This window comes from Rousettus aegyptiacus, unplaced genomic scaffold (genome assembly GCF_014176215.1).
Source record: "Rousettus aegyptiacus isolate mRouAeg1 unplaced genomic scaffold, mRouAeg1.p scaffold_m13_p_1, whole genome shotgun sequence".
NCBI lineage: Eukaryota > Metazoa > Chordata > Mammalia > Chiroptera > Pteropodidae > Rousettus > Rousettus aegyptiacus.
The window spans coordinates 131,217,667-131,240,193 of NW_023416284.1; the positions used below are offsets into that span (position 1 = coordinate 131,217,667).

A 22,527-nucleotide genomic window follows, 5' to 3' on the forward strand; every position below is an offset into this window, starting at 1 on the left:
AAAGGACCTGGAGCTCTGCCCTTTCTCTGGCTCGAATTACCCGCCTGTCAGGCCTGACGGATTTGGCTAAAAATAAAAGGAAGCGGGCCGTGAAAAGCAGATGAATGGGCTCAGCAGTTCCTTAGATAACACAGGCCTGCTGTTGCCCAAAGCTCCCCAAACAGAAACTTCAAATACAGGGCCTCTGAGTGCAGTGATGTGGCTTCCAGGTAAAAGGGGGCTATCAAGTCCACTGGAGTGGGGGAACATGGCCTATGTTTTAGATTTCTGTTTCAAACGCGTGCGTGCGCGTGTGTGTGTGTGTGTGTGTGTGTGTGTGTGTGTGAGAGAGAGAGAGAGAGAGAGAGAGAGAGAGAGAAAGAGAGAGAGAGAGAGAGAGACTCAAATAAAAAGGTTCTCAGAAACACAGTAGAGTTCAATGGAGCGAAGGCTTGGCTTGTTAGAAAAAAAAAATCTTGTTTCCACTACAAAATTATCCTTCTCCCTACCTCCCAACACCAGACATTTTAAGCCCTCCCTATGATGTCATTTCTGCATTCAGAGCCAGCAAAGAGCTAAAAGTCCTTCTTGTAAGTGTATGCCCAGCGCCCGCAGTGGGTATTAAGCACTTAGGTTGGCAATGTAATGACACACTGTAACAATCTGTAATATGAAGCAGTCAGCAAAGCCCTGGCTCTGAAAGCTATTTCTCCCGACCATTAACCATATGTTTGGCTCCTCAGATAGCCAAGCGGGTGTTCCAGCTTACCATCTGGTTTCTATCCACACAAGCAACTGCAAAGCACAGACTATCTCCCTCTGGAGCTGCGTGCTTCTTTTTCTCTCTCTTTTCTGTTCTTCCCTTCCCCTTTCTCCCTCCTAGCTCCTTTGGTTCCCTGTGTTAAAGAATTCTCTGCCATTCATCACGTGCAAAGAAAACTTTACCTGGCATGGCAGCAGCAGAGCCATTAAGAATGCACAGCTGTACTGTAAACACGCCAGAGGGCCGTTTACCATCCACGGAACAGCACGGTCTCAACCCCCTTCCTCATCTCCTATCGAGTGCTGACACTTGATCCAGCCTGTTAAAAATAGGTACATTCTTGACAGATTCAGGGGTGGTTGTGGTGCCCTTCACACTCACTTCATATTCTGGGCGGGCATGGGGCTTTAAAACACACACACACACACACGCACACACACACACACACACACACACCCCTAAATCTGCCTCTGCATTCAATCTGCATGACATCAGCCTCACACAGATGACACACCAACTGCAAACAACCAAGTCAACTAAAGGATTCGACTCTTTTTTTCTGCCCTAAACAATTCATTCTTAAGTGTTTTTAAGTTTTCTTTCTTTTTTTTCCCCAAAGAGTCCAAACTGAAAGAGATGTCACTGTAGAAGAATAAGAGCACACAGCCATTTTCGACAAATGGATAATTTGCAAAAGCTATGTTTATTTACATCTGAATTGTAGTAATATACAGTAATGACATGGAACACGCCATTCAAAGGATTTTCTTACAATGCCCCAAAATATTTATCCCAGATCTTCCCCTTTATAGGATTTCAGATACTTTTACAACTTCTTAAAAATATATGAAGAGACATTTGATAAATGGAATTTAGATAATTTTTCATCCTGTCCCTACAAGAATTATGTGAGCATTACCAGGCCATCTTACAGAATTAAGAAATTAAAGTGAATCCTTTCCCATACCTTAAAAAAAAAAAAAAAAGGCCAGTTTTTTACATACCAAGAACAAAAGGAAGGATAACATTAAAAAATGATTGAGCAGAATGTCAGATTTTATCAACGTGGCAGAGCTAGGTGGTTCTGTCAGGACAGTACTATTTATTCAGGCTAACAAGGATGCCAGGAAGACCACATTACCTGTGCAAACTTTTTGTACCCACTGCCCTTGTCAGTCCATAATCTGAAATATGTCTTTTGTTAGCTACAGAAATAGCTCATTAAGGGACATTAAAATTCTGCTGCAAATAGAATTTTGGAGAATAACAAAAAAAGGAGAACTTTTAATTTCAGAAGACTTGGGAAACTATATAGAAGATGGATTCAATTAAATGCAGTTTTTGACCCCAAAATCATAGTGCAAATGCAATATTACTTTTACCTACAATATCATAATAAAAAGAAAGAAAAAGATCAATTAAAATTCAACATTTTCATAGTTTACCTGCTTCTTTAAGCATGGTAGAATCAATTTATTAAAAGATATTTATGCTTTTCGTAAGTGCTAGTGCCTAGGCCCTCCAGCCCCAGGATAGTTATACCAGGATCCATGGTGTGGGTCTGGGCATTAGTATTTTTGAAAGCTGCCCAGTTGTATCTATCCTGCAGCCAGAGTTGAGAAGTCTTGCTCTTTGTGAACTCACATGATATTAGCAATCACCTCATCAAAACCAAATGAAATCTTTGGAATGGAAATGTAAATGAAATTTAAGATTAGAATAGAGGATTTCAAACTTGCTTAGAAGTAGAATCTTCAATCAAACAAAAGCTTATATGAAATCTCTGTAAACAAAATAAGTAAAAGTGGTAATTTTATACTCTCAGTCATTTTATATTCTCAGTCTGCACGATATCCATAGATTTCATAAATTAAAACGTATAATTTTTTAATTGCTATAAGTCAATTAGGGAGAACAAAGGGGCCATTTTATTGAATACAAAAAAATGCACCTGGGGTTATGGCTAAGAGGTCCAGTGCTGTGCACCTCAGCATTCAATTTTTATCATGGCCAATAGTTCAGATGATCAAGGCAGGATACATGTAAAAATAGCAGTGTGTGAAGTAGGATGAAATTAATTCGTATACAATAATTTAATAAATGTCAATTAAAGGTCTCAAGGGGAAAGGCTGCACCTTACTCCTCTGATGACCACTGGTCATCAGAGGAGTAAGGTGCAGCCTTTCCCCTTGAGAAGCCTAGTTAGAAGACACCTAATGGTAGAACAGCAAGGTAAGCACAATAATGGAGAGAGTAAGAGCTTGCTAAGGGAAGAAGTAGCTAATTCTGTCTGAGGAAATGAGGTATAACTTTACCAGCGTGGGACATTTAAGTTGGGTTCTAAAAATCTGAGTGAGATTATACAGCTACCAAAGAAAAAGAAGAACATCTCAGGAAAAAGAGCCCTAAGTATAAATATGCCTGCTGAGTTCTGGGGGTTATGAAAAGTTCTGAGGTGGGCAAGAAGGGCTGGTGTATGAGACTGAAGAGGTAAATTGAGGCCAGTTTATAAGAAACTTTAAATGTCATGATACAGTTTAGACCAGCACTGACCAGGAGAAATATAATTTCTGAACCATACACATAATTTCAAATTTTCTAGTAGCCACAGTGAAAAGGTAAAAAGAAACAGGAGAAATTAATTTTAATGATGTTATTTAACCCAATATATTTAAAAACTACCATTTGAACATGTAATCAATATAAAAATTATTGAGATATTTTACACTTTTTTTCAAACCAACTCTTTAAAATAAAATAGGGTGTGGGTTTTATACCTGTAATACATCTTAATTTGCACTTATCATATTTTAAAAGCTCAATAGCTACGTGAGCCTAGTGGATACTTTTTTGGACAGCACAGGTTGACATGTTTTTCTACAGGAAGTATAGGCCAAAGGACTTGCTGATATATGTTTTACGAGGACGCAAATATATCAATGCTATGAGAAGTAGAGGGAGGACTGGGTCTAGATGGAAGAGACCCACAGTCCGGGCAAGGGATGAAGAGAAGGATAAGAGACTAGGCCCGTAGGCCTGGCATGGAAGTAGGATGGCATGCAAGGGTCAGTGTCAAAAGGCATTTCTTGAAAGAACTCAGAAAACTTAAGATGATTGTACATGAAGGATGAAGGAGAAGGAATCATGGAACTATCGAATGTATTTTTCGGTGCTAAAATGTGTGCTTAGTGTGAAAGTTACTGATTGTGTATTTAATACCAGGCTGCATCATTCCTTTCATTCTTGCTTCCCTCTGCTGTGGACTGCAATGTCATTTAATAAACATGTGCTGAGTACCCACCATGTGCCAGGCAAGGCTAGGCACTGACACAAATGAGACATAATTCTTCCTTTCATGGGGCTTGATTATAGTGTGCGAGACAGAACAAACTACAACAAAGTGTTAAATGCATTAACAGACCGATGAGAAAGGATGTGTACGAAACGTTCCATAAAGTATAACTATTTCCTATAGCACGTTCAGTGGCACTTTTGAGAAAGCAGCGAGTAGGGCTTATTACTGACTTTTAAAACTGATACAGTGCATGATATAAGTGTGTGTTTGTATTTGATTGCACTGTATTAAGAAAATCCTGATAGTCACGGTACCTACTGGAACTATGCATTGTCTGAATCCCAGCTCTTTAAACTCAGGGACCAAACAGATTCAGATAAATTTTCAGATAAGTCTCTGGCTGTCTGCTATTTTTCATACTATCTGAAATTCAGAAACTGAATTAACAGGAGTTACACTGTATCCTTTGCTATTGGCACTCACCTTGGGAAATTTCTGTATTTGAATTCTGGAAATAAGTGGATTGGAACAGCAAGAGATAATTATATTGGAAATGGTAACAGTTCTTTAGCAATTCATTTTGTAATTGAATTACATGCCTCAAACTAACCTGAAAGCTTGAAAAGATGCAGCAAAGATTTTTTTTTTAATTTCAAATTTTAATTACTAATGATAATAATCTGACAACTACTTGATTTCATTAACAGTCAGTGAAGGAACATCCTTAAAAATATAGAGTGGGTATACAGGACCCTAGAACAAGATATGTCTGTAAGTGATGTGTGCTGTGTTCACTCACCAGCCACTGACGCACACAGAAGACCACACCCAACATGGGCTCCTGAGCCCTGCCTGGCAGGTAACCGAGCCTGCAGAAAAAGTTTAACGGGAGTAATTTGCTTGTTCAATTTCTCATCAGGCTGGAATCTAAAAAACACCAGGATAGAACTTCCTTGTCAATGACTCATTTGTAAGAAGTTCAGATATATCAGCCAAAAAAACAGAAAACACTTAATTTCAAGGTTAACTTGATAGTTCAACTCAATGCATTGGTGGTCCCAATGTTTTAAAATTTGATATGTAACATATGTAAGTGTGCATGTGTTTTTATTATGGGTCTAAAAAACTGTTTAAAACATATCAAAAATAAAATACAAAATAAATGTTTGCAAGGTCCCTCAAGTTATCTTCAGGGAACTTCTGTAGAACAGATTTGAAGACCACTGGCTTAGAGCTTTTAGGTTAAAATGTAAATCTAAGAGCAATATTTTAGTCTGCCTGCTACTTAAGGTTCACCAAGTCATTCCCAAACTTTAGCCAAGGGTAGATACTATCCTCTCATTATCCTAAAAGCAGTTAAACTGAGAAACAAAATTGCAGAAAGTGTTTTAAGATTCTCTAGTGAGTTAGAATTGGAGAGGTTGGGACCCAAATCTGAGGTACATTATTCAATTCTCAATGTTGTTCATTTACTAATTCACTCAGCAATATTTATAGAGTACCTACTATGTGCCAGGCACTGTTCTAAAGATTTGGGATGTATTAGTGAAGAAAATAGACACAATCTCCTACCTTCAAGAATGTAAAATCTAGTGGGTGAAAACAGACAATAAACACAAATACAAAACATAATAAATAGGTTATTTTTGTTATAAGGCAATAGGTACAATGAAAATAATAATTTGACAGGGGACAGAGGAATTGGAAATGGGGTAGAAAAGGAAGGCTGCAATTTTAAATAGGGTGGTTAGGGTGGGTGATGAGGTGCAAGCGAATCAATGACTCAAAGAAGGTGAGAGGTAAACCAAGGGGAAGAGAGTTGGAGCAGTGGATCCCAAAGTCGGTCCCAGGACCAGAGCATCACCTAGAAACTTCTTACTGGTTCGGAAATGCTGGGGTGGGGCTCAACATTCTTTTAACAAGCTTTGAAGGTGACTCTAAACACTGAAGTCTGAGATCCACTGCTGTAGAGAAAAGCACCTAGAACAGGAGCAGGCCTCAGCCTTGCTGTAGAAACAGGGTGAAACCAGGGTCTAGAGGCGAGAGCCTGGAGGAGAATGGTGGAGATAAGGAAAGAGGGGCCAAGGGTAACCTGAGCATGGATAGCTTTCAGGTCACAGTGGGATTTTAACTCCAAGTGAGATAGGGAGCCACAGGGTGATTTCCAGGCAGAGGAGGCACAAGGCCTGATTTACATTTTAAAATGTTCATGCTGGCTGTTGTGTTGAGTGGAAGTACTGTACTATTTGCCTCAGAAGAAGGACTCTTCATTACTGAATTTCACTTTGGGCAGTAGTGTGCTGCTGAATGTTGAAAAACAGACTCTGATGGTTCAGAGTTTGGATTTCGAGAGCTTGCTGATATCCGTGGTGTCAATACTCCCACCTAGCTGATTTCAAGCTGCCAGTAGGACTCACTGAACACAGTGTTGTAAAGAGATGTGCGCAATCAACTCACAACACTGACTCTAGGCCCCAAGGTCACTGCTACCATTGAGAACGTTTTTAAATGATGTGGAATTTTATAAATCTGACTGAAAATATTAATGTTACTTCAGAGGTAGATATACACGCAGTGTATGCTACTGGCATATACTATTAATCAAATACAGATTCCAATTCCTTAAAAATTCACATAAAGATAATATATTAACCTTATTTAAGTAAAACATCATGAGCATTAAAGCCCAATTTCTTTTGCTCAAAAATCTACTTAGTGTTTAGCTGGGGTTTTTCTCTTATTGCAGTTTTTATTTTTCCTCCTACTATAATTAATATTTTGTACCCTCTAAAAGTATGCACTGACTGAAACTTCCCATGCAGAATATGCAGGACTGAAAACTGCCAAAAACTCACATAAATCCTGGGCAGGCCATCGAGGAGTGTGCGTGTGCCACAAGAACAAAAGTTTGCATTTATCTGAAGATGAAGTAAAGTTTGGATAAGGCCTTCATCCATTTGATTTGCCGTTAAGAAATTTTCCTTAGCCTAACGGGATGACCCTATTTCCGTCCATCAGAGCAGACTGTAATTTGTGAAAAATAATTTAAAAGTACAGCCCCTTCTATGAAGAAAAAGACTATACTCCTGATAAGTAGGAAGTGTCTGCTACTATCTGGAATATGCTCCACACATTCTCCAGTCTCCATTCTCCTCCTGTTGGGTCCCACCCACACTCAGACCCCCGCCAGCCAGATCAGCAAATGTGCACAAGCTCGCACTTCTGTAAAACAATGGAGTCTTTCAGGCCTTACGATCTTGTGAAGGAACAGGCTGAAACGTCATGGGAAAAATTAGGAAATATCGGAGGAAAACAGCTCACAAAATGAGGGGTGGAACCACTGGCTCACATGTTCTAATTCCCGAACAAAGAGCAACAACCGTGACAGCCCCCTGCCTGCTCTGACCCTTGCACTTCAAAAGAGAGGAATCCTAACCCCCCCTCTCTTGGCTTGGGGATTACAGCAGCAAGATGTAGACCAGACATTAGAATGAGAAAATTTTAAACCTAAAAGAGCAGAGTGAATTTCAAAAGCTTTTCCCTCAAGAAAAACATAATAACCAACCCGAACGACCTGCCTTGTTCATGATCCATAATACCAACACAATTACAGACCAGTCGTACTTGAACAACCACACAAAGGAAAACAGCTCTTTCTAATATACCATCTATATTTTTCAGCTCTTCCAGTTTTCTTAATTTAAATCTCCCAGAACTAGCTCCTCCTGAGCAATTCTTCTCATTACCTGTCATATCCAGTTTACATGTTTCAGGTCAGCCTAGCTGCCCTACTGTCCTACAATATTTCATTCTCTATCTTTCAGCTTTTGCAAAAGTTGTTCCATTTGCAAATTACCTGCTCCCCCTTATCTATCAAACAACATCTCTCTTATCTTAAAGATCTCGTTTAAGATCTAGGACCTACTACAAAATGAATTTCCAGATTAATCAAGCACATTTGCAAATGCGTCAACAAATTTACCCTTCTACTTTAACATGCCTTTAAAATCCAACTCGATTTTCCAGTTGATTAAATTAATCTAACTTTTCTAAACTCTCTGAGGATAAAGTCTGAGTCATTTCTTCCTTACATGTTCTCTAACTTTCTACCATATTTCTATCTGGAAGATTTTATCAACCATTAAGGCATTATAGACATGTTAGCTGTCTTCCAGTAGTGAAATCTGATGGTCAACCATTTTGGGAAAAGAATCGTAAGTAGTTTATTGTTATAAAGCATTATATGGAAGGGGTGTTTGTTTTGTCCCTGGAAGAAAAAAGCGACGTATATTAAAATCATAAAAATGTTTCAAAAGGTAAAACAATTTAAAAAGGAACACATCACATAGTGAAAATAAGAGTCTAACGAGGCTGAAGCCTTACAAGGATATCTCCCAGTATCACTCCAGGAGCCTTAACCTAAGAACAATCTTTGTGGAGCAATCATCACGTGACACTGAGGTAGAATTCCAAGTCAGGTAATGAACTGAGAGGAATTAAGTACAAATTAATCGCACTGGCTAAAATGCAAAAGAGGACGATGGTGAGATACGGTCAGAGAAATAAAAAGCAAGTTCAATCCACAGAGGTGATTTTGCAGTCAACACACCTGTGAACTTACAGACCGAGTTCTTAAACCACTGGTTCAAACTCCATTGCACATCATAATGATCTGGAGAGCTTTTAAAAATCCCATTGCCCAGGTCACATACCAATCAAATCAGAATTGGGGTAGCCAGGCATCCATGGCTTTTAAAGCTATCCAGGGGATTGTAATTTGCATCAAGGTTTTAGAACCATTGTCCCAGTAGAACAAAACCTTCCACCGATAGAAGGTTTCACTCAGTGAGGAGAGCACAATGTGGCGACCTGGCCCTGCCCCACATGATGATAAATAGCAGAATTTGACAGTAGAGGAAACTTAATCACCTCATTTCCGAGAGGGAACTCAGAGCTGAAGTGTGTTTTGTCCAAGATCACACAGTGGCAGAACTGAGACCAGACCTGAGAACAGAGCTCTTCAGTTTCTAGGCTGCTTCACTGATCATCACTGGTGAGGAACACGTCCCATTATCACATGGGAGACGTGGTACTTGTGGCCAAGGCCAACATGATGGATGAGGAATGTGGTGCCCGATTTTCCAACCGCTTCCTTCCTCACTCAGTCCAATTCCCTTCCCTGGCCCAAATTCCACACTCTGCAGGCCATTTCCGGCTGAGATGGAGGATATGGAACACTAGAAAGCAGCCGTGGTTTGCTTTGTGGCCAAATTGTTTTCTTAGGGATGCTGAGTTGCAATTTCATAACATAAGACAATTATAAAATATGGTTTAATTCCTGAATTTTCATTTACATCTGACTGATCAGGGGTATACATATATTAAGGGATACTGTGTATTTTATAACAACTGGCCAAGGACAGGAAATCCTGTCTTTCAGCTGCTGGGTCTCAGACCACTCCATCTGGATATTCTTGCTGACAAATGTGACCTTGCCTAGGTTCTGCAGAATTTAAATATTCTGCCAATGACATTTCTACTTGACCTTAGCAACGTGACCAAACTGCAAATTCAAATACCACTTAGTAAAAGCAAAAAAATTCACATCCTATTACCAATTCCCCCACCAATTCCATCCAGTGACCATGGGCTAGAACCTAACCCAAAAGATTCCAAAGCAACATCCTGATGAGTTGTCATGGCAACCCCTAGATGTCAGATATTCCATGTCCCAGGGCTATAAATTCTCATTTTTAGTCTACTCATATCCTACTATTTCATGTATAACAACCAACTAAAATGCAATTTGATATGTCAGCTGCCAAACATAATAAGAGATGCCGCTTGCTGTTATAGTCAATAATAAGAGATTTCTAGTTGCTTCTGTTTTCAAAGGTATGGCAGATCACTGTGTATTGTCATTGGGCTGGGCCTCAAAGAGAGGCTATTTAGCCAGACTGCCTCCATTTTTACTTAATTAGTCAATTTTAAGAGAGCCTTAGAGATAAAAAGAGTTCTAGTGAAAGCTAGGCATTATTATTTTCTGAATAGGAGGAAATGCACTGATCTTCAAATTTGCAATAGACTCAGTATATTTGATCCAAAAGAGAAAAAACCACGTGCACTTGTGTGCACATGCATGCACGCGTGCACACACACACACTCACGGGGCAAACCCAGACTTATGGTCCAAGCCTTTCCAGGCCACAAATATACAACAAGGGTATCCTGCAAAACTTTCAAATCTTTATAACTGGATAAGAAAGAAATATATATTATTGAAATCAGGTAACCCAAACATCTTGTCTTTTTATGGGCTGAATGGTATACCCCAAAAATTCATCTGTTGAAGCCTTAACTCCAAGAACCTCAGAACATAACTGTATTTGGAGACAGGGGCTTTAAAGAGGTATTTAAAGTTAAACGAGGTCAGTACAGTGAACCCTGATCCAATATGACTGGTGTTCTTATAAGAAGAGGAGATTAGGATACAGATGCACAGAGGCCAGATCACATGATCTTCAGCCATTTACAAGTCAAGGAGAGGAGCCCTCAAGAAAAAAAATCAACCCTGCTGACACCTAGGACTTCCAGCCTCCATAACTGTGAGAAAATAAATTTTTGTTGCTTGAGCCATCTAAGTTGTGGTACTTTGTTGTAGCAGTCATGGAAAATGAATACAAGCTTCCAACTTTTTCACAAGAGTGGCCCTGAATTGTATAACAGGGCCAAATTTACCTCTGAAGGTCTCTCTCTCCCCACTGTCTGCCTTCACCTGTGGCCCAGGTGGGGTTCACTAAACATACAGAGGGGCAAGATGAGCTCCAAGACCGTCAGGGGCTCGTTTAGTCAGCTAATATGAAGAGATCACTCTTAAAATACCCATTAACTAGAAAAGCATTAAAATCACCTCTGTAAATAGCAAAATGATTGCTAGAGTTCCGTGTTTATTTTTATTTTCCCTGCTTATCATTTAGCGGAAATGCTAACAAGAAATGTCCAGGAGATGAACAACAGGCCCCAAAGGAAAGAGAAATGAAGACATGGAAAATACATAAACCAGATTATCAGTCCTGAAATAATCCAGAAGTAGACACATGATAAACCACATTATGTGAATTTTTAATCCTAAAAATAAGCAGAATGTAGACAGAGGTGTACAGAGGGCTGCATGGCAACAGCTTTAAACCAGCACTGACCAGCACCTATGCAGAGCTGCAAACTACTTTTCTGCTACAATTCTAAGAGAACGTTTCTCTTTTCGAGTTTTGAAATCAATTTCCACCACACTCCTCTTTCCATCTTCACAATACCTGCCAGAAGTTCAAAACTATATTTATGGACTGTTACAAGCAAGTCTGTAAGTGGTCTTTTTGATATCTTTTATTAATTCCTGGCCTCATTTTCCTACACTGTGTTATCGGCATTAATAGGGTGTGCTTCGGAGTCAAATTATATTTTTCTGCAATAATGTGCGGTATTATTAAATAGACAGCCTTCATTAAGCCTCCAATATTTATGGGTACTTTCCTTCCGGAGCATCTCTTTGATCCGTGAGATGCGAGATTTCATGCTTAAATGGGAATTTGTTTCATTTCACGGAGAAGCTGAAACAACATCAATTTCTCATACCTGTTTTAATCACAATTTGAATTTATAGGCTAAAATAGAAAAGAGAGCTCTGTTAGGAAGCTGGGACCATGATGAGGTGAGAAGCCACCTTTCCGTATATGGAAGCTTGCACTCACAATGTTGGCAAGCACCAAAAGACACATAAATTCCCTGTGGCAAAGTCTTTACTGGACTGTGATCCAATCCTTTCTTCCAATGTGAGAGTGTTACGATGGCAGCTCGACACCAAAGCCTGCCCTGGATGCACATCTTCAGCCTGCTCAGATGGATCTTGTCTGCTTCCATCTACCTGTGCTCACAGGCTGCCAGCCCAGCTCCACGCCCAGTAAAATCTACTTGGCTATTTCTAGCGCCAGCTTGGAATTACCTAGATTGGGTTTGAATTTTGCATCCCCTACTGGCTGTGTGATCCTGGACAAGATATTAAGGTCTCTCTGAGTCCCAGGTGCCTCATCTGAAAATTGGGATAATAAAGCCCCTCTTGGGGTTTATGTGAGGATTAAATTAAACAACACATGTAGAGTCCTAAGTATAAAGTCTAGCACACCACAGTCAACACTCAATAAATATTAGCTATTGTCATTATTATAATTACCCTTTAGAGAATGGTCAGTTGTCAGCATAACTTCATCGTCTATACATTCCCCGAGGCCAACAACAGGCTAACATGAGGACTCTCCCAGGATCACTTCATTTCTGTGTGGTCAGAGACAGCGCCAGCCACCGCCCTGCTGGGCCAGGCAAGAGGCACCACACCTGAGCATCACCAAGCCTCTGGTTTGGAATTATACCTCACTTCATCCACAGCATTTACAGTCAGAGACTGAGGGTTTAAAGAACAAATGTAAAGTTTTCCTGTTGGTCTGAAGAGCCTATCTTCTTCAGGCTTTTGCTGGCAGAGAGGCAGAATGAGAACACTCCCTGGCTGCTTATCACCACCTTCATCAGCGATGCCAGTGCCTGCACCGGGGTCTTCTGGGCTGTGTGGATTGGAGAGCCAGTGAGGTAGTTACGTTTCCTGGAAATACAGGCGGCAATTTCCTGTGGCTTCCTCTGTTTTTGATGTAGAGATGAGCACACGTAAAAACTAAACACATCAAGGATCAGCACTTCAGTCGGTGGTGGTGCAAATGCTGTAAAATACTGTCATTTCCTTATAAACAGATTCAGGAGTGCAAAGTATAGACCATCTTCCAAAGACTACTACTGAAACTATACAGTAGGGCTGTGAGGCGACGGGGAGAGCGTAAGCTATCCTTCCATGCTTGTATGTATAGCTGAGACCTGCTGCTTGAGTTGTGAACGTTTCCATGAACTAAGACCCAAGAGAGCAAGAACCAAATTTTCCATGAAGGCAAATGTTTTGCATAAACCTTAGCCTGAAAAAGCTCTGGTCTGGTCACAGAGCTTCAATAAAGATTTCTCTAGAATTCAGGGTCTGGTCAGAAAAAGTTCACTCTCTAAAGTGGAAAGTAGTAAAATGATTAGAGGAACTTAACTGTTTACATAACTATCCTAAAAGACGGTTTATGATTAAATAAAGCCATGCACATAACATTTGGGTAACAGCCAGGTTCATAAAAGGTGACTACAGTGGTCCTTAGAATCAAAATGAGGCAAAGAAAAAGATATCTTGGTCTAGGATACCATAACTTTCTGAAGAAGGAGTGGTAGTAAAAGGATGTGCAGACTACATAGGGTTCATACAAGTCAGAGGGGACACGGAATGGTTTTGAAGACGGGCAGCCGGGCTCCAAATTCCACCGTTGCCATTCACTTGAGCGGCCTTGCACAAGTTACTTAATCTCTCAAAACCTCAGCTTGCTCTTGTCATTTTCGTTTGTCCATCACTGGCTCCCCTTCCTATGTAAAGGGCTGGCCCTCCAACAACAACCAGGGCACACATCACAGCTGATCACAAGACATAAAGACAACTCAGTCACAGGATGCACTTCATTTGCAAGAGTTGCTATGAGAATTATGTAAAGTAAACACAAGAAACGCTGGTTGCATTTCTGGAAAGGTACATCAGCACAGATGCTGGAGTCTGACTGCATGGGTTCAAATCCCAGCTCCCTGCACAAGGTACCTCAAAGATAAATCACTTAACATCTTTGTTTTCAGTGTCTTTGTCTGTAAAAATGGAGCTGATAATAGTTAACTACATCATAGGGTTATGAGAATTGAGTCAATATACATAAAGCACAGTTATGAATTAATCTGTCATACATTTGATCATAAAACTTTTTGTCAAATGGATATCCCCCAGGTCTACGTCCTTGTGCAGACCACCCTGAATAACCAGCCAGCCTCACTCTTGCTGAAATCCGTATTAACTACAACTCAAGCCTATTTTATGTCCTAACTAAATGTAGCTTCTCCTTCATTTTTGCTTTATGTATGATATAACCACTAAATCATTCATCCATTCATTCATATAATAAACTTTTACTGAGTACCATATGTCAGGGGCTGGGCTAGGAGCTGAATAAACAAACATATCCAAGAAACAGTCCTCGAGATGCTTAGTCTAATGAGAAAGGTAAATCAACTAACCAATAGAAAATAGAGTACAGGGAAAGAGATGTGCCTAGGCTTGAGGAGAGCTCAGGTGTGCAAGGTGAGACCCAGAAAGAAGTCATTCGTTCAGCACAACATTGGAAAACCAGAGGTCTGTCTAGAACACAGATGGAGTAGAGGGAGGAAAGGAAGGAGAAATGGAAAAATATGTAGGTCCTAGACATTCTGGGATATTAAATACCTTGCAAAGGAATGTGTTCAGCTAAGAAGAGAAGTCTCTGAAAGATTTTAAGCAAAGTCATGACAAGACTCAGTTTTGCCTTTAGAAAGATCATTCTGGTTGGCAACACGGAAGATGAACAAAGCGGCAATATGTGGAAACTGGGAGGCCCTTAAAGAGACTATTACGATTATGATGGTAAAATCTGAAAACGGAGAGGAAGGGAGCAAGTGAAAAAGAGAGACTCTGAGAATCCATAAAATGCAAGACCTTGGCTTCTGTGAAGCTATGCTAGCTCTGCTCCCTGGGCAGAACGGTGGACCTGTCACCGGTCAACCTGTCACCGTTCAACCACTTCTTTAACCAGCTGAGACTACAGATTAAAATGGAAGACCGCGTGTGCTGACACTGCCCATGAGGTTTGTGCAGCTGTGCAACGCCATTCCCCATGGCCCTGGAGTACCAACGCCCTTATCTTAGGAGCCTAAAGAACTTGATGATACAGAGAAAAAGCACTTAAGTTAAATATTCATTCCTCCTTAACAGATAACTATGTCTAACAGGCTCAGTTACCTCCTGGCTTCTCCATCATCCTTGTGGTATAAATGAAACGCCCCCATTGTTGAGCTCACTGTAGTTTTATTTCCTCAGAATCTATTTCCTGCCACTTTAACTTGCAAAATGTCTTCCCTTTGAATTTAACCAAATAAATGCCATGAGCTCTGCCAGAATATTACTATCCTCAGTGAGCACACATTTTACATCACAAGAATATCTAACCACATCTGCTTGCTTTGTGACAGTCAAGCCTTAAGAGTGGTAGGAAAGTTCTCAAAATAATGCAATAGTTTATTTTATCTTACATATAAAATGCAAAGGAATCCCTTCTGTACTGCTGGTTGCACTGTAGTCAGCTTTTCTGAATAAACCTGTTTGTCAGGAAACATTGAGTCGTTAAATAAACAAGTGGTGACTTCCATTGTACTTATCACAGACAACCTTTGACAAGAAAAAGGGCCGATAGGAGGGTTAATTAAACCCATGTCAGAACTCCATTATGGCTAGACCCATGGCCTGGGGGTAACGAGGACAATGGTAGAAGAGGAGTAAAGGAGAAGAGTTAACCCCTCCAGTAGGGTAGGCTCTTGTAGGGCCGGCCAAATGAATTTTAATTTTAAAGGGACACCAATCATTCTAGAAATCAACATTTACTGAATAACACATTTCTACATATAAATACCAGAAAATATTTAGGAAGCAAAATCAATCTCTTTTTTTGGTAATCAGCACTTACCTGGTTGCACGATTAGTTTAAACTACATTTATAAAACAATGGACTTGTCCCTTAGCCAAATATATTCATGCAAATTAATGAAGTCATATTCTATAAAAATATAAGTGAATATTACAAATCTCACATCCTCATTGGAAAAAAAAATTTCTCTATGTATCTACCTACCTATCTACCCCCCTTATCTATGTTAGGAAAGAATTTAATGAACTCCCTGAAACTCTCAGAGAAAAATTATGGGAAGACACACACTTGCTAGACACATTTCAATAGTGGTTACTATAGAAACAAGTTGGTAGGTTTCATTTTTTGGAATTGTGCCTTTTGATAAAATATTAAATTTCTTAGAGTATGTGCATATATATACAATAGCACAACTGCTGATGCCCACCTAAAATTATATGTTTTAAAAATTATTAAACTAGCTCTACTTTTAGGTTACTAATATCTATAAAGAAAAAAATTCATTCTTAAAGAGCTGATTTTTAAGAGTCTTTCTCTGCCTTCCCACTGTTTCCTAGTGGGAAGAAGCTAAAGTGAGGGTGGTAAAGACATAAAAACAGGAATCTCAAGAAATGAGCTTGATCTTGCTTGAGAGAGGCTCCTGATGGCTTTCAAACCATTGGTGCTAACTAGACAACAATTCTGGTAAATTGCTCTTAATTAAACTAATACTTATATCTTGTTTTTCTATGACAAGATGGCTCTTTCTTACAGTATAACAAATGACATGTTTCCATCTTAAGGAAGTAAGAGCCATATGTGGAGCTCATCGGGTGTCTTCTTTTCATTTATATTTAATAATGTACTTGCTGTGAGCCTTAGAACACTAAAAAGCATACACTGTATTTCCTATTCTGAAAATTAAGAAAAATCATACATTTTTATATGAGATCAGAATTGCAAAGTTAAACAACTACTAACTCGAATGCTGTCTTTAACGCCTAAGGGACAGCAGGTTAGTTCGTGCCCTAAATTCTCCTGAATGAAAGTCACTGGGGCCTTTGTTGATCAATACTATAATGATACTTGGATTACAATCAATAGACAACACAATATATATGGAGTGTGCCAGGGACAGCCTAACAACTTCTTGACCTAGGATCTAAGATGTCCATAAGCCATAAACCCAGTAATCTTTAAAACAGGTTAGTGGATTTAGTTTTCTGTTAGCAGGGAATGTCCTGGCATTAAACCAAGAACCTCAATCCTCTTAAAACAATGAATTCAGCAACAGTTCTGACTTCCAGACATAAGTAAATCACATTAACAGCTGAGAAGAGGCTATGAACTTTTTGTTTGAAGGTCAACTAGAAAAGAAAACAAGAGAAAGATCAACTGAAAATGTCATGGGTGAACCTGAGCCAGGTCCTGCAGGGCTCTAGGATTACAGAAAGGTCCCAGTGAGACATTAAAGGAACACAGCCACTCTACAAAGCATTATGATTCTCTTTTTTGCTTTAAAAACTATGTATTTCAATAACCTCTGATAATATGCATATATTTATGTCTATTGCTATATGACTAAGATACAAATCCTTCCTATATGACTAAGAGATGGACCTTATTTTTATATGACTAAGAGATGATGGTTATCTCTGGTGAAATCAAAGGTCACACTTTTTTCCTTGTTATAAATATAAAAAAGTAAATAAATATACGTGTGTGTACACATACACACAAGCATCTGTATACCTATATCTTCTGGCTATTTTTTAAAATTTAAAAAAACCACCACATAAAATTAGTCAAATAGTAGAAATGACTAGAAAAACAAATATATCAATCATCCCCATGGCAAACCTCTACTACTTCAGACTTGCTAAGTAAAATAAAAACATAAAAATTAATCTTATAGGTCACAGGTACATCTTAACCTTTAAAAATTCAACTTGTACTAGTTATATACTAGGTTAAAAAAATGTAATTCAAAACATTTTGTCCTAAATGAAAAATACTGTGATTTTTTTCAATAGTGTAATTTTTATGAAAAAGCCTAGCACACGCTAATCTTTTTGAAAATTTACTTTGCCTAATAAAAAATATAGAAGTTGGTTGTAAAGTAATCCTAACATTATATGAAGAATTATGTTTCAAGGAGGTAAACCAACTATATTCAAGATTTTTAATTTAAATGATATAAATTTTAAATATAATTTATGTGAAAATGAATTTTTCAAACATTTTGAAAATGCTTTGGTCTAGGATTAAATCTATAATAGTCAGGATTTTTAAAATACCTGGCTGTTGTCTGCTTTACAAAATTATTACACTAAGAAAAAGAACACAGATAAAGTAATAATTGTTCTCATCCTTCACTCTATTAGACCCTTATAAGAAATCGTAGATTAAACACGTTTTGATGCAGTTCAAAAATCTTAAATATTCATCACAAATAAGAAAGCAAATTGTCTTTCAAAATCATAACTACATAAAATCAACAATTAATCCTCACCATGTAGATTACCCACTTACCGGATTAGCTGGAGTAAACTCTGAGTACTGCATTTGCTTTACCCTGCCAGGGACCAAGTCCCTGTTTCCTGCATCATAAACATTTGCAGACTAACCAAATATTAATATTGCCTCCAGCCAAACATAATTAAGAAGCTAAATCTTATCTCGCTAAAATATAATACTATTTCCAAAGCCAAATAGATATTACAGTTGAACTCTATCACTTTTCTCTATGAGGCTAGAAATCAAAAGTTCATCAAATGTATGTATTGTCCTTATATAACATACACTTTAATAATATATATATGATAATGTACCAATAATGAATTAAAAGTGCTGAGATGACACTTCTTAACGGAAGCCACTGGTCTTCGGGGGTGGTTTGAATCTACCACAGCTAACATCGACCAAGTCCTGCTAATGGGATCATTTAAATGGCACCTGGGCTGGGCCAACTTCTCCAAATGGCTCCCATTCTCACCTACTCCTATACAGATGGTTGGGGGAGAGGTTTCAACAGAGAGTCAGACACATGCATGTTAGTGTACGGGCAACTGCAGTCAGATTGTATGGGAATGGATCTTCTCTCCTCCATGGTCCCATTTCCTCATCTACAAAATGGGAATTGTTGTGAGGTTTAAAACATCTACAAAAACAAAATATTTAGCACAATGCTAAAAGCACAATAACTACTAGCCCTCATTTTCACCTCAATTCTTGTCTGTTATCAAAAGCCAGGTGAACCCAGCTAAAGCCAGGGTGAGTGGAAAAGAAGGGCAAGATGTGGGCAGGAAGATGGGAACCTATCAGTCACTTGGTGGGCGGCTCCCCTCCTCCCAACCTGCCCCTCACAACTTGGAATGTCAGCCACAGAGCATTGCCAAACTTGCTTTTTATTATTTTTTAAACCTCCAATTATTAGCTAAAGGTTGATAAGATAAAATGTAAGATAAATGAAAAAAATTTTTTTAAACAACTAGAGATACAAGGGGTGGGGGTAGATTACATAATAGAAGTTACATCCAGTGTTTTTTGCTCTGTTTCGTTTTGGGATATTATGTTGTAGCTGCCTACAATCTATTATTTTAAATTTACTTTTGTATTTTTAGTAGACTTTATTTTTTTAGAGCAGTTTTAGGTTTATAGGAAACCTGAGCAGACAGGTCTGTTCCCCTCCTATTATACATAATAGTGTCTCCTGTTAGAAACATTTGCATTAATCTGGTACACTTGTAACAACTAAAGAATCAATACTGATACACTATGTCTAATTAAAATCCCTAGTTTACATTGGTTCACATTTGTGTTACACAGTTTTATGGGTTTGACAAATGTGTGATGTCACCTATACACCATTTTAATATCATACGGAATAGTGTCACTCCCCTAAAAATCCGCTGTGCTCCACCTATTCATCCTGCCCCTCCTCCTGAGCCTCTGGCAACCACTGCTCTTTTTACTGTCTCTGTACTTTTGCCTTTCCTGTCGTTGCAATCATACAGCATGTAGCCTTTTTCCAACTAGCTTCTTGCATTCAGCAATATGTACCTAAGGCTCCATGTCTTGATAGCTCATTTCTTTTTAGTGCTAAAGAATATTCCATTGCATGGATGTACCACTGTTTATCCATTCATCTACTGAAGGATACTTTGGTTTCATCTAGTTTTTGGTAATTATCAATAAAGTTGCTATAAACATCCATGTGCAGGTTTCTGTGTAGACATAAGTTTTCCACTCATTTGGGTAAAGATCTGAATTGTATGGTAAGCCTATGTTGAGCTTTGTAACAAACTGTCTTCCACAGTATCTGTACGAATCTAGCTCTGTAATATTTAAAAACCCATCTACCAAAGTACATATTATATCTATACAATATGACTAGGAAACACTCTTAGCACATTATGTATTATTTAGTACATTATCGGAGATCTATTTAAGTGAATGACAGTTAACTTCCATAGTACTCTGACCAATCTTATAAAACAACTTGACCGAAAAATTCAAGAGTCCTGGCTGTTGACTTTGGGCAAATTACTTTTTGCAATTCTTAAGAAGGTGATTATGATTTTTGTGATGTCAATAATTCATTGACTTTTAAACTCATTAGTTTCGGTATCATTTTCAATAATACATCAACCAACTATAGTTGAGACTTTGTAGGAAATGTTTAATAATTAAAATAATGAAAACCACTTAGAGTTGTTGAGCTGTTGTTTTTGTTACTGTTTTGGTTTTAGATCATAAAAGTTTTGTCCTGCCAACCAAAGAAAACATTATCCTTTCATTGGAGACATTTTCTGACTAGTATTATGGTCTTTACATACTGTTCGTCCCTTATTTCTACACCTACCCTAATATTACGGTGTAACTGAACTCTCTCCCATGAACTTTAAAGTTTGGTATCACTGGGAAAGGACTCTATCAATTTACCAAAAACAAGGATTGATCCAAAAAAAAAAGCAAACTTCTTTTCTCAGATTTAAATAGTTTTGTCATGAATAAATTTACTACTGAAACAGCCCCTCCCCCCAAAAAAGAACCTCCAGAAGTCATTTTCCTACAATGTAGTAAAATTTATTTGACTGAAATAACTGAATTGAGGAGTAATAAAACTCTGTTTTAGGACACTTAAAAATAAATGGTTTTATTACTTTCATGTAAATATAATAGCTAACATTTACTAAGTACTTACTATGTACCAGAGGCTGTGCTAAGGTCTTCATACCTATTCTTTAAACTAGCCTTCAAAATCACCATATGAGGTAATTACTATTATTTCTTCCATTTTACAGAATCAGAAATTGAAGCCCAGGAGAGTCAAGCACGGGCTCTGCTGTGATCGCTCCAACCTCCCTCCCAGGAGAGCCTCTGGATAGTGACTGGGTCCAAAATTCTCTCAGACAGACACTGTTACCTACTTGGACAGACAGGTATTAATGGCTTCTGGGGTCTGCATGTGTATACTGACCACCTGTCAGGACCCTCCCTCCATACACACACCTGCGCACATACACATAAACATGCCCACACGTGTGCTCTGGGCTGTGCCTTATAGATGGCGCCTGTGCTATAGAGACCATTGCCTGGCACCGTACTTGGCACATCCCATGTTCACCTGCTGGACTTGACTCTCCCCTGGAAGTTGTTCTTATCTCCCTTGAGCCCCCATCTAGTTTCACAGGTCCTTCTAGCTCCAGCTAATCTTTCTCAATTTGTTGAAAGTAGCCAAGCAAGACCATGAAAGATAAACAATGTCTAATAAATGTTTTCTTAAAAAAATATTTTTTATTTTTAGTAAATTGCTAAAAATTAAGCATTAAAACTCCCTTTTTAAAATATAATGCATTTCCTAAAGTAAGTGGACATTTCTAAACTGGCTGAAAGTAATTTGTCCTCTTAAGTAGAGAAGTATCTCCTTTATACATTCATTTATATCATTCGCTAGTTATCTCCGTACCTATGTATATGAACTTCAGACCAAACTGAGGCAACCAGAAATCACTGGAATTTGAAATATGTCTGAATTTTCAAAATTTTTAGTATTTAGATTTAAAAAAAAAAAAATTAAAGGAGGTGGAAATAGAGAGTTGACGAAGATTTATGAAGCCCTGCTCTCTGGGAATCTGTTTCGAAGGACTCCAGGCCTAGATCCTCATTCCATGACAGGAAGCGGGCAGTGATAGAACGGTGAGGCACAGAGGTGGAATGGATAACCGCTAAAGAAGCCATCAGAGAAGAAGAGTAGGAAGAAAGTGCCAGAAGTTAAATTGGAATGATAAACTGGTAGGCTGAGTTTAAGCAACTATTACTGGAACAGAATGAACAGAGAGGGTCCTTTATTCAACCCAGAATGGTGAGACCCAGGAACAACTAAGTTAAAATCCATCTTAAATGTATGTAAACCTTAGGATTCTGATTTTATCCTGTTTTTCTGTGCCTTTACCATACTCTCCTGCCCTTCATATAATCTGTACAAAATAGATCTAAAGCAGAGTAAATTATTATAGTGTAATGAGTACAATGGAGATGATCAGTTTCTAAAAAGTTATAATAAAACATCTGTTTTAAATATAATTGTCCCATTTATTATCACTATCATCCACTGGAAACAGTCTCCTCCAACTAATCTGAAAACCTCAGGTTCATCCTTCAAGTTCTGCTCGGAATTCTTTACGACAGGCTTCGACACGTTTCCAAACAAAAGGAAAAGTCAGTTATGCTGGTGTTGCGCCCCCTCTGCCTTCCCCGGCCCCTCCTCGGTGACTGACTGAAGCAGTCAGTGCAGCTTGTGAACTAACCTGCAATCGCCTGAAAGAAACACATTCTCTTTAGAAATACGGATTGGAAAAAAGAATCATTCGTGTATTTTA

The 22,527-nt window shown here is 38.6% G+C and overlaps 1 protein-coding gene across 6 annotated transcripts in view; it reads right to left on the minus strand.

Annotated features, from left to right (window-relative positions):
- Positions 1 to 22,527, minus strand: part of BACH2 (BTB domain and CNC homolog 2) — a 306,133-nt gene that overhangs the window by 241,605 nt on the left and 42,001 nt on the right. The window contains exon 1 of one of the 6 annotated variants that reach the window (XM_036220123.1): positions 925 to 2,850. The exons of the other annotated variants lie outside the window; for them this stretch is intronic. The gene's annotated coding sequence lies outside the window, so the exon portion shown is untranslated. Of the gene's footprint in view, positions 1 to 924; positions 2,851 to 22,527 lie in introns of those variants that run through there. 6 annotated transcript variants of the gene reach the window in all.